This window comes from Schistocerca americana, chromosome 4 (genome assembly GCF_021461395.2).
Source record: "Schistocerca americana isolate TAMUIC-IGC-003095 chromosome 4, iqSchAmer2.1, whole genome shotgun sequence".
Lineage (NCBI taxonomy): Eukaryota > Metazoa > Arthropoda > Insecta > Orthoptera > Acrididae > Schistocerca > Schistocerca americana.
In genome coordinates, this window is record NC_060122.1 from 146,796,012 (window position 1) to 146,807,609 (window position 11,598).

The window sequence follows — 11,598 nt, forward strand, 5'->3', positions numbered from 1 at the left end:
TCTAACCAGGCATTCTACTTATTTTACATTCATATGTTTTAGTAGGCATGTTAAACTACATCTAGTACAAAAAGTGAAATAAACAATTTGAAAGGTACACCTGGAAAAATACATACATATAGAGTTTATATTCTTAGGTCACAAGTACTGTTATAATTAGACATTATTGAAGAGACAGATTTTAGATAGGAGTGCCGGCAGCAGGGAGTATGAGGGAGACTCATGGTGAAGGGAGGAGAAGAATAGAGACATGATGAAACATAATTAAGGAAATATAAAGGAAAAGAAGATTGCCTGGCTAATAGAGAAAGATGAAGAGGAAGGCATCTCAGGAGCAAGATAGGAGACGCTAGCTTTGCTATTTGAGTGATGAGGGGATTGTCCTTGTACATTAATTTTGTGGAGAACTTTGTGAGGATGATAGTAGGAAATGCTTCAACTTCTTCTTAAAAGCAGCAGGAGATCGAATTTTGCGCAAGGTAAGGGGCAGTTTGTTCCAGAGGCGGACAGCGGCAACTGAGAAGGAGTTTGCAAAAGTTTTTGTTTTATGAGTGGGCACAGTTAGGATACCAAATAAGAGTGACCTCGTGTTTCGATTATGATGACATGACAGGTTTTTAATCTCTGAAGCAAGGTACTGGGGTGCTTGCGCGATGAGGAGTCGGTGGAGTAGACATAGAGTGTGGTAGTCACGCAATTTGTCCGGCCGCAGCCACCCTAGCTCGGAGTCTCACTTATCAATGAAGTAGCTCCTCAGTTGGCCTCACAAGGGCTGAGTGCACCACGCTTTCCAACAGCACTCGGCAGACCCGTACGGTGACCCATCCAAGTGCTAGCCAAGCCCGACAGCGCTTAACTTATGTGATCTGACGGGAACCGGTATTACCACTGTGGCAAGGCTGTTGGCACGTCACACCCTCCACAGTGGTAATGATTTTTGGCTACTCTCTGGTGCACTTCATAGGTGGCAGTACACTACGGGATGTAAACCAGTACAAGAGTTGGTAAACGAAAGACTATTGTGACGCACTGTTTGAAAACTCTCTGCACCGTAAGTGTAGCTCTCTCATACATAGACACAAATGTGATGGCAACGATTAACACGTTATTTTGCTGATGAAGGGTACCGCGTTTTTTACAGTGGACTTATCTAGTGAGCAGGCCCTTGAAGTTTTGCAAATAGCAGTGAGCCGAGCGCGTTTATACGTCGGTAGCTGTGCTTACAGAACTTTTTTGCTAGTGTTGCTTGGCGGCTCTGGAGGTGGTGCCTTCGCAGCACCGCGAGTGGGATTTAAGCGCTCACGGAGCACACTGGAGCTGTCTGCTCGGGGTTGGCGGTCTCGCTCGGAGTCGCGACTTGTAGCTGGGAACCGTGGTGCTCCGCACATCGTGTCTGGATGGCGCACGTTCACACTGCAGACCGTGTCTTAGCCTACGAGGGAGTCACTGTTTTTCCATGGCCAAAGGACAGACAGTATACAGAAAGTAAAGTAGAAGGAGGCGCCTTTGATTTGTATGAAGTCAAGCGTTACGCCCGACGCCAAACTGAACAGAGTAAACGCAAAACGATAGCTGCTTACTAATAAAACTAGAAATAGACATTCCTACACGGCGCAAGTAATCTACCATACTAAATGAAAACTCTTACGAAAGGAAACACTAATTAAACAAGCTGCGATAAATCTTTAGTTAAAAACTTACCACATACGCTTTTAAATTCGTTTTTTTTTTCGCATGTGCAAGCTGTGAATTGTCACTGCTTTTAGCTTGAATTGCCAATGTAGCTACATAGTTTTGTAACTATCGAATATTTCCTTGCAGCAATTTTATTTTACTTCCCAATTTCTCTAAACTGCTGAACGTTAAAACTGTTACGACACGAAGGTGACTGCTACAGACGAGAAATTTAACCGACGGGAAGAAAATGCCATGATATGCAAATGATTAGCTTTTCAGAGCTTTCACACAAGGTTGGCGCCATCCCGTTTCCGACTTTAATAAAGGTCGGATTGTAGACTATCGCGATTGCGTTTTATCGTATAGCGACATTGCTGCTCGCGTTGGTCGTGATCCAGTGACTGTTAGCACAATATGGAATCGGTGGGTTCAGGAGGGTAATACGGAACGCCGTGCTGGATCCCAACGGCCTCGTATCACTAGCAGTCGAGATGACAGGCATCTTATCCGCATGGCTGTAACGGATCGTGCAGCCACGTCTCGATCCCTGAGTCTACAGATGGACGTTTGCAAGACAACAACCATCTGCACGAACAGTTCGACGACGTTTTTAGCAGCATGGACTATCAGCTCAGAGACCGTGGCCGCGGTTACCCTTGACGCTGCATCACAGACAGGAGCGCCTGCGATGCTGTACTCAACAAAGAACCTTGGTGCACGAATGCCAAAACGTCATTTTTTGGATGAATTCAGGTTCTGTTTACAGCATCGTGATGGTCGCATCCGTGTTTGGCGACATCGCGGTGAACACACATTGAAACCGTGTATTCGTCATCGCCATACTGGCGTAGCACCCGGCGTGATGGTATGGCGTTCCATTACTTACACCTCTCGATCACCTCTTGTTCGCATTGAGGCTGGCACTTTGAACAGTGGACGTTACATTTCATATGTGTTACGACCCTCTGCTCTACCCTTCATTCGATCGCTGCGAAACCCTACATTTCAGCAGGATAATGCACGACCGCATGTTGCAGGTCCTGTGCGGACCTTTATGGATACAGAAAATGTTCGACTGTTGCCTTGGCCAGCACATTCTCCAGATCTCTCACCAACTGAAAATGTCTGGTCAATGGTGACCGAGCAACTGGCCAGTCACTACTCTTGATGAAATGTGGTATCGTGTTGAAGCTGCGTGGGCAGCTGTACCTGTACACGCCATCCAAGCTCTGTTTGATTCAATGCCCAGGGGTATAAAGGCCGTTATTACGGCCAGAGGTGGTTGTTCTGGGTACTGATTTCTCAGGATCTATGCACCCAATTTGCGTGGAAGTGTAATCACATTGTCAGTTCTAGTATAATATATTTGTCCAATGAATACCCGTTTATCATCTACATTTCTTCTTTGTGTAGCAATTTTAATGGCCAGTAGTGTATTACCAGATTCTAAGCCGATAAATCAACTTCACTTCCAACAGAAACAGCTGCTACGGGACACTCTACAGGAGTTTGTGTTTGTATCACTGCTGGAATTTCCATCCATGATTTCAACCAGAAAGTAACACGTAAGTATTGTTTAAAATGAAGACGGTAGTCTGTATTAAGATTTAACTTATACAAATGTTCTGAACCAGGCCCAGACCTCTAAGTTCACTCTAACATATTATGTAATATAAATGATATTCGTTTGATAAATGACGTCTGATTAATATCGTAATGAAATTTTGTCAAGTTTTGCCCTAAATTTGGGACGCTTTTCAACATTTCCATTATGTAACTGTTGGTGTAGAATGTCTTCCTACTTATCATTATTTTCTTCCAGCAGTACATACAACAATAAATCACGATCACTAATTTGAAAAATGTGCGGCACGACCTGTTTAGGACTGTGCTGCAGGGTACTTGCACGCGGATCAGTCAGGCAGCGCCCTCGGTGCCAGGGCGCCCACATTAAGTAATTAAACGTCAATTTTCTCGATACTGTAGTGCGATGAGGCTTTCATCCCGACTTTAAAAACAATTACGATATGTTACCTACATTTAGCACACAGCAATATATCATGCAAAATGAACCAAGCGTAAAGTAGCCAGCGACCACACTTCGAATTTGTTGCGGCGAAGTACTTGGAAAGTAAGTATCACAGTAACTATAACCAATATCGAAATAATATACACTTCACAATCCACCTGTGGTATGAAACTGTTAGATACGAAAGAAATCAATTTTATGCGTCATTTAGTTTCCTCAGAGGTATTATACACCACAATGAAGACATATGAAAATGCGAAACAAGTTATATTTAATTTTTTAATCGATGAGGAGAACCTATACCGAAAAACTAACTCCAGGAGTTGATGTAGCTTTGCTTCATTTGCATACGGTATGGACAGTATGGGACCTGTTTTCGTGAAGTGTCATTTGCGACTCTCGAGAAACCCCCCGTTCTCGCTTCCCACGCCCGGGTTCCCGGGTTCGATTCCCGGCGGGGTCAGGGATTTTCTCTGCCTCGTGATGACTGGGTGTTGTGTGCTGTCCTTAGGTTAGTTAGGTTTAAGTAGTTCTAAGTTCTAGGGGACTGATGACCATAGATGTTAATTCCCATAGTGCTCAGAGCCATTTGAACCAAACCCCGTGTGTAGTATTTTGTAAGTGTCGTTTGTTGATCTTGCCCTAAAATGATTCGGATCATTTTACTGACTTGTCTTTAATGTGGATCAGCATCGTGGCGTTAAGAATCTAAGTTTAACAATTATTGAATTGTAAGAGTGTACCATTTTCAAAAGGTTGCTTTCAGTTTGCACTATAGATGCGAGTGTTTCCTAACTTAAAATTTCAGAATCTGCTATTCCACGAATTTATGTACCTTTTATATCGTTCTTTTTAGTTCTCGTGACGGAAATGGGCTCATTTATGTGTCCTCATGTAGCTGTTGTGTTTGGGAGCCCGTATTCCCCCCGTCATTTACTTACTATATAAATTGAATTCGTATTCTGTGGCTATGTTTCAGAATCTGTACTGAATCGAGCAACTGTCGGGGGTGTCGGCTGGAATCGAGCCGGTTACTGTATGTGCCTATTTGCTGTAGGCCCTTACAGTTACCTTGGATTTTGTTGCTCGTAAAAGTAGCTGGTAATTCTTGGCGGCTGGTCAGTACTCACTTTTGTAATTTGGAAGTCGCATGTTCTATTATTGCAGTCTCCTCAGTCTACTTAACAAATGTGAAATTTTTTTTCCAGTTTCTAAGATTGTGTTTATTAGTCTCTTCTGGCTGCTTCACAGTCGTGTTCCTAAGTTTATTTTTAATTATTGCTGTTAATTCTATTATCTACGTGTTTTAATAATCTACTCTGCTTCACGGTCGTATATATACATTAAGTCAGATGTCTATTGCTATGTATTACAGAATATGTTGTTTAAAACTTTTACCAGCAGTTAATCTGTTCAAATTGGCATCTGTGGCAAGTACGTAGGGGAGAGCCAGGGAAAGTGGCCGCGCTAACATATTCCTATTTTTATGGTGAGTAGCAATAGACGAAAATGTATAGAGATCAGTGATCATAATCAACAACTATTGAAGTACCCTGTAATCTAACTAATCGTTTGAAGCAATTCAGTTTTCACGAAGTGGCAAAATGGCAACTTCGCCCGGCATTTTATTTTAAATTCCAATAATAAGGAATGAAAAACTGTTTTGACGAAGAAGTAAATATATTTCATTTTCAAATTTGATTCGAATTAAATTATTTACACTTTTCGCAAATAAAAGTCAAGCTCGGTCCTTCTGTACAGATTTGGTAGGCCCAGAAGGAGTACAGCTGCCACTCACTTCACTGGTCTTCTGACTTTTCTTTGCACTACATGGACTCACTCTCTTCAGATCTGTCGTCAAAAAGATCTCTTCTAGGGTTGTGTTTCCTACTCTTTGCACTGTTTTTACTGCGTTTTTGCTCCTCGGCTGCTTTCCGTTCTTCCTTCTTTTTCTTTTTCTTTTCCTCCCCTGCTGCCAATAGCCCACTTTTACAAGAATTTGATGTACCGCCGCAGAGCCCTTTCGGCCGCTCCTTTCACGTTTTCTCCCTTCACAGAGGAGCTAGGAGCCACCGCTGAGATGGCCACTTTGCCCGCATTGACTCCTTTACACAAAAGCTGTACACCGTCTAATAGCAAGTTCGAAATTTCAGTAACTAAAGTAGGATTGTCGAGTCGAGATACGAAACTCTCATCGAGATATGACACTTTCAACACAGCTCTTTAGAATGAAATTACAATTAAATTAATACTATGAAATGAATACCCTTAGCTGCATACAGGCGTTGAAATACGTCAACGGGGACAGTTAAAAATTTGTGCCCCGACCGGGACTCGAACACCGGATCTCCAGCTTACATGGTAGACGCTCTATCCATCTTTTTTTTTTAATCTCATTTTTTTTCGTTTTATTTTGTTGCATCTGCTGAGGGCGGACGTCGCAAGACAACCCTTTCAGTTCGTCGTTGATCCATAAACTCAGGTTTTTTTTATTATAGAGGGCAGCTAATCCCTCTGACCGAACACGCTGAGCTACCGTGCCGGCCTCTGAGCCACCCAGGAGCTGCACGGTCACTTCTGGTATCTGATGTTTCGGACATGTTCGAAAGAGCAGATATCATCTTCATATATATATATATATATATATATATATATATATATATATATATATATATATACATATATATATATATATATATAGTTAAAGCTCACCAGCCCTTTGACCATCTTCTGTGCAGATGCACACACATTGCCCGAACTCATACGGGAATCGGTAAAGCCGCGAGTAATGAGTGTAATGGTGTGGGACAATAAGTTGAAAATGTGAGTCTCGCTGGGGGCGTGCCAGAGGTAAGACCCTGAAGTCGCACTATCCTCTGTGTCCTCGGTGGCTCAGATGGATAGAGCGTCTGCCATGTAAGCAGGAGATCCCGGGTTCGAGTCCCTGTCAGGCCCACATTTTCAACTGTCCCCATTGACGTATATCAACGCCCGTATGCAGCTAGGAGTATCCATTTCATAGTATTGATTTAACTGCAGTTTCACTTTGCCTTACTCTCCCATACGGGTACTTATTTGTAATTTCAAAATTGGGCCTATGTAGTAACTAAGCGATTATTTCATTTACACTCAGCACCATACCTCTTTTGGAGCTACACTCATGGGACATTCCGTTTCGGAAATCGTTAGGGGATTCAATATTCCAAGACCAACAATGTCAAGATTGTGCCGAGAAATACAATTTCAGGCATTATGTCTCACGACGGACAACTTAATGACCGAGAGCATCAGCGTTTGTGTAGAGTTGTCAGTGCTAACAGACCAGTAACACTGCGCGAAATAACAGCAGGAAGCAATGTGGGATATAAGAAGAACGTATCAGTTAGGTCAGTGCTGCGTAATTTGGCGTACTGGGCTATAGCAGCGATTACCTTCGCTAAAAGCACGACATCGCCTGCAGCTCCTCTCCTGCGCTCGTGACCATATCGGCTGGACCCTAGACGACTGTAAAACGGTGGTCTGGTCAGGTGAGTCCCGACTTCAGTTGGTAAGAGCTGATGGTAGGGTTGGAGCGTGGCGTAGATCTCACGAAGCCATGGCCCAATGTTGTCAAAAAGGCACTGTGCAAGTTGATGGTGGTTCCATAATGATGCGGGCCGTGTTTACGTGGAATGGACTCGGTCCCCTGCTCCAACTGAACCTCTTGGATGCCACTGCAGCGATTCATGGACCTCATGTTCCCAAACAACGATATCTTGCCACCGTGTCACAATTGTTCGCAATTGGTTTGAAGAACAGTCTGGACAATGGTTTGGCCACTCAGATAGCCCGACATGAATCCCATCGAACATTGATGAGACGTAATCGAGAGGTCGGTTCGTGCACAAAATCCTGCACCGCCAATACTTTCGCAATTATGGACGGCTATGGAGGCGCCTTGGCTCAGTATTTATGCAGAGGACTTCCAACTGCTTGTTGAGTCCATGCCACGTCGAGCTGCTGCACTACGCCGAGCAAAAGGACGTCCGACACGATATTGCACTGCTGCCCATTAAAATTGCTACGTCCAATTTTTCGTAATAACGGCCTTGATACATCTGGGCATTGAGTCAAACAGAGCTTGGATGGCGTGTACAGGTACAGCTGCCCATGCAGCTTCACCACGATACCACAGTTCATCAAGAGTAGTGACTGGCGTATTGTGACGAACCAGTTGCTCGGCCGCGATTGACCAGACATTTTCAATTGGTGAGAGATCTGGAGAATGTGCTGGCCTAGGCAGCAGTCGAACATTTTCTGTATCCAAAAAGGCCCGTACAGGACCTGCAACATGCGGTCGTGCATTATCCTGCTGAAATGTAGGGTTTCGCAGGAATCGAATGAAGGGTAGAGCCACGGGTCGTAACACATGTGAAATGAAACGTCCACTGTTCAGAGTATCATCAATGCGAACAAGACGTCACTGAGACGTGTAACCAACGGCACCCCATACCATCACGCCGGGTGATACGCCAGTATGGCGATGACGAATAAACGCTTCCAATATGCGTTCACCGCGATGTCGCCAAACTCGGATGCGACCATCATGATGCTGTAAACAGAACCTGTGTTCATCCTAAAAAATGACGTTTTGCCATTCGCGCATGCAGGTTCGTCGTTGAGTACACCATCGCAGACGCTCCTGTCTGTGATGCAGCGTCAAGGGTAACCGCAGCCATGGTCTCCGAGCTGATAGTCCATGCTGCTGCAAACGTCGTCAAACTGTTCGTGCAGATGGTTGTTGTCTTGCAAACGTCCCCATCTGTTGACTCAGGGATCGTGACGTAGCTGCACGATCCGTTACAGCCATTCGTATAAGGTGCCTGTCATCTCGACTGCTAGTGATACGAGGCCGTTGTGATCCAGCACGGCGTTCCGTATTACCCTCCTGAACCCACCGATTCCATATTCTGCTAACAGTCATTGGATCTCGACCAACGCGAGCAGCAATGTCGCGATACGATAAACCGCAATCGCGATAGGCTACAATCCGACCTTTATCAACGACGGAAACGTGATGGTACGCATTTCTCCTCATTACACGAGGCATCACAACAACGTTTCACCAGGCAACGCCGGTCAACAGCTGTTTGTGTATGAGAAATCGGTTTGAAACTTTCCTCGTGTCATCACGTTGTAGGTGTCGCCACCGGCGCCAACCTTGTGTGAATGCTCTGAAAAGCTAATCATTTGCATATCACAGCATCTTCTTCCCGTCGGTTAAATTTCGCGTCTGTAGCACGTCATCTTCGTGGTGTAGCAATTTTAATGGCCAGTAGTGTAGTAGGTACCCATGACTTTTGTCACCTCAGTGCATATTATTGATGGAAGAGGAATTAACAGCCATTTTTAAAGTTCTTTGGCTACGCAATAGCCAGCACTCAAACGTGGCCTTACTGAAGGACCGTCAGTAGCGGTAAATCTGAATGGCGAGAAGACACGGGTCGTTCCGCACCTACGGATTGAGCAGAGTGGCTCTTATGACAAAAAGAGAGTACCGTGTTCGAGTGTGGGCCGTATCGGATGCACGCGGCCCCGTTTCCCACGAGAACGGGAGCGCGCATGCGCGGCCGGCCTATCTGCGCGCACGCCGCCGCGTCGCCCTCGCTATCTGTGCGGCAGCGCCGCGGGCTCCTGCAGCGCCCGACCGCCCGCCACATTAACATTCAATAGATAAATTATGTTTCACTTTGCTGCACGCCGTGTTCATTATACGCCGGGTCGTTAAAGTCTCGTATCGGAGCCTCCCCGGCTACTTGAGCCTCCCTGTCTTACATGCTTCGGCCGATACCGACGTAAGGCAGGTACGATCTGGTCCTAAAAGATAACTTGCACAGACTCGACAGTGTTTACTGCGGAAGTCCCGCGTCTCTATCTCTCTCGTACTCCACTTATCTCTGTCACCCTCCCAATAATGGGATAAATACCGTCCCGGCGGCACACTCGCGACTGACGATGGGCTATAAAGACACGCCCACAATGAGCCACAAGACTCGCTCGGAGGTAGAATGAAAGATTTAAAAAATAAATCTGGAACGACAAAATTAACGAGAGATATCATCTAACGAAATGGTTAGCGACTAGAAAGTATAAAAGAGAACATACTGTACGCGATATTTCAATATGTAATGCAACTTTTTTTCTAGCTAATTTTAGTTTTTTGGAATTTATTGAGGGACATGGTAGGATATTCCCGCTTCATCCGTTAGGGTTTCATAAAGTTCGGATAGGTGCCGGCGCTATACGTAAACTTAAAAATGGCGTTTGTAACTGAGGGTCGTTTCAAGTATAGAGCTCCATTACTGTACGTCGAAATACGTCCATGTTAGAGGCAGGCGACCATTCAGAATTGACACAACTTTGAAATATTTAAAGGTCTTGATCGCACAATTCATTATTAAGCGCTTCGCGTTTCAAAACATCACCAGACTAAAGCTGTGGAGAAATGTATACGACGGTAAATATGTACATAATAACATAAGGACACATCTTTGTAATCTATATAAGAAATTTCGTTTGATATCGTACTTAGAAGTAAATCAAACTCGGGCCATCTACCGGCCTTCGTGTACTTCTTACATAGCTAAATCGCCACAGTTAGTTTGCCACTGTTGTCTGGCACTGGTTCTCTTTGAGTAGACAACGGCACTTTCAAATATTCCTATATGACGTGAAGTCTGTATTATATTCAGACTATGTGATCACTCTCGCGAGCTTTTTACTGAGTTCTGATTTAAAAGTAAGTACGATATAAATTCTTATTGCTTATATGGTCTATTAAGATGCATACTTATGAATTGGAAATTTGTGGTAAGGACTATGGGACCAGACTGACGAGGTCATCCAAAATTGCTACAGAGTGGCTTCTGAGTTTAAACAATTGCGCTGATCATCAAAATCCCCAGACGTGAACTTTATTGAGCATATCTGTGATGCCTTGCAATGCCCTGTTCAGAAGACATCTCCATCCCCTCGTACTCTTGCGCATGATTATTTGTATATGAACCTCTGCCTCTCAATGTCTCTAAGACACCGAACCCTGCTTGAGCGTGACTACTGTGAAAATCATGCGCCAGCGATTTAACCACGAACGCCTATAAAATGTCGTCCTGTGTCGTGAAACTGAAGATGACACATTGTAATTTTTCACTCCCAGACTACTCCTGTTATTTTCCACATAACTAAGTGGAATTACTAAACATAACACGGTGATCGTAGTGTACTTCATATTCATAAAGTAATGTGTTCTGATAGACAGTTGACGAATTTGAACCACAGGTGGCGAATAACACATCTGACTGTAATTAACACGAATTACAGTGATCGTAAACTGAACTCTGAAACGAAGTACTGCAACGAGCTTAAATCGGACAAGTGCTGCTGCAGTGGGCGCGCAGCAAAGTAAGAGAAATTCCCTCTGAAGATTACCAGTGCTGGTGTTGGAAAATATTCACCATATGCGTGTAGAAAGCTAGATATAGATGCAGTGCTCAGCGCGTCTCGGCGTTACGTCGGACAGCAGACCTCCGTCTCCTCTTCTCGTTCAAATCCACCTTTGTGCTCAGATTCCAAAACCAAATCACCTACTCGGTGCACAACCGAAGTTCACCTGCGCTTCTCCCTGATCACAACGGAAACCCTGTTCCTCACATTATATGCAAGTCCACAGAGTGCTCCATATGGCGTTTGCCCAAAAAGGTAAAACCAAAGATTGAAAACTTGGAAGGTACCCCCGCGCCAACTGCGCATCGCCTTGTGCACTGCGCGGACTGCCTCCGCAACACGGAAAAGAACTGTTCCTCCAACCCCAACACATCTCGAAGCATCGAACAGGCGTCCGCTGTAACGATTTC

At 44.6% G+C, this 11,598-nt stretch overlaps 1 pseudogene; it reads right to left on the reverse strand.

Annotated features, from left to right (window-relative positions):
• Window positions 1–788: 788 nt before the first annotated feature.
• On the reverse strand, window positions 789–907 carry LOC124614606 (annotated as a pseudogene).
• Between the last annotated feature and the right edge of the window lie 10,691 nt (window positions 908–11,598).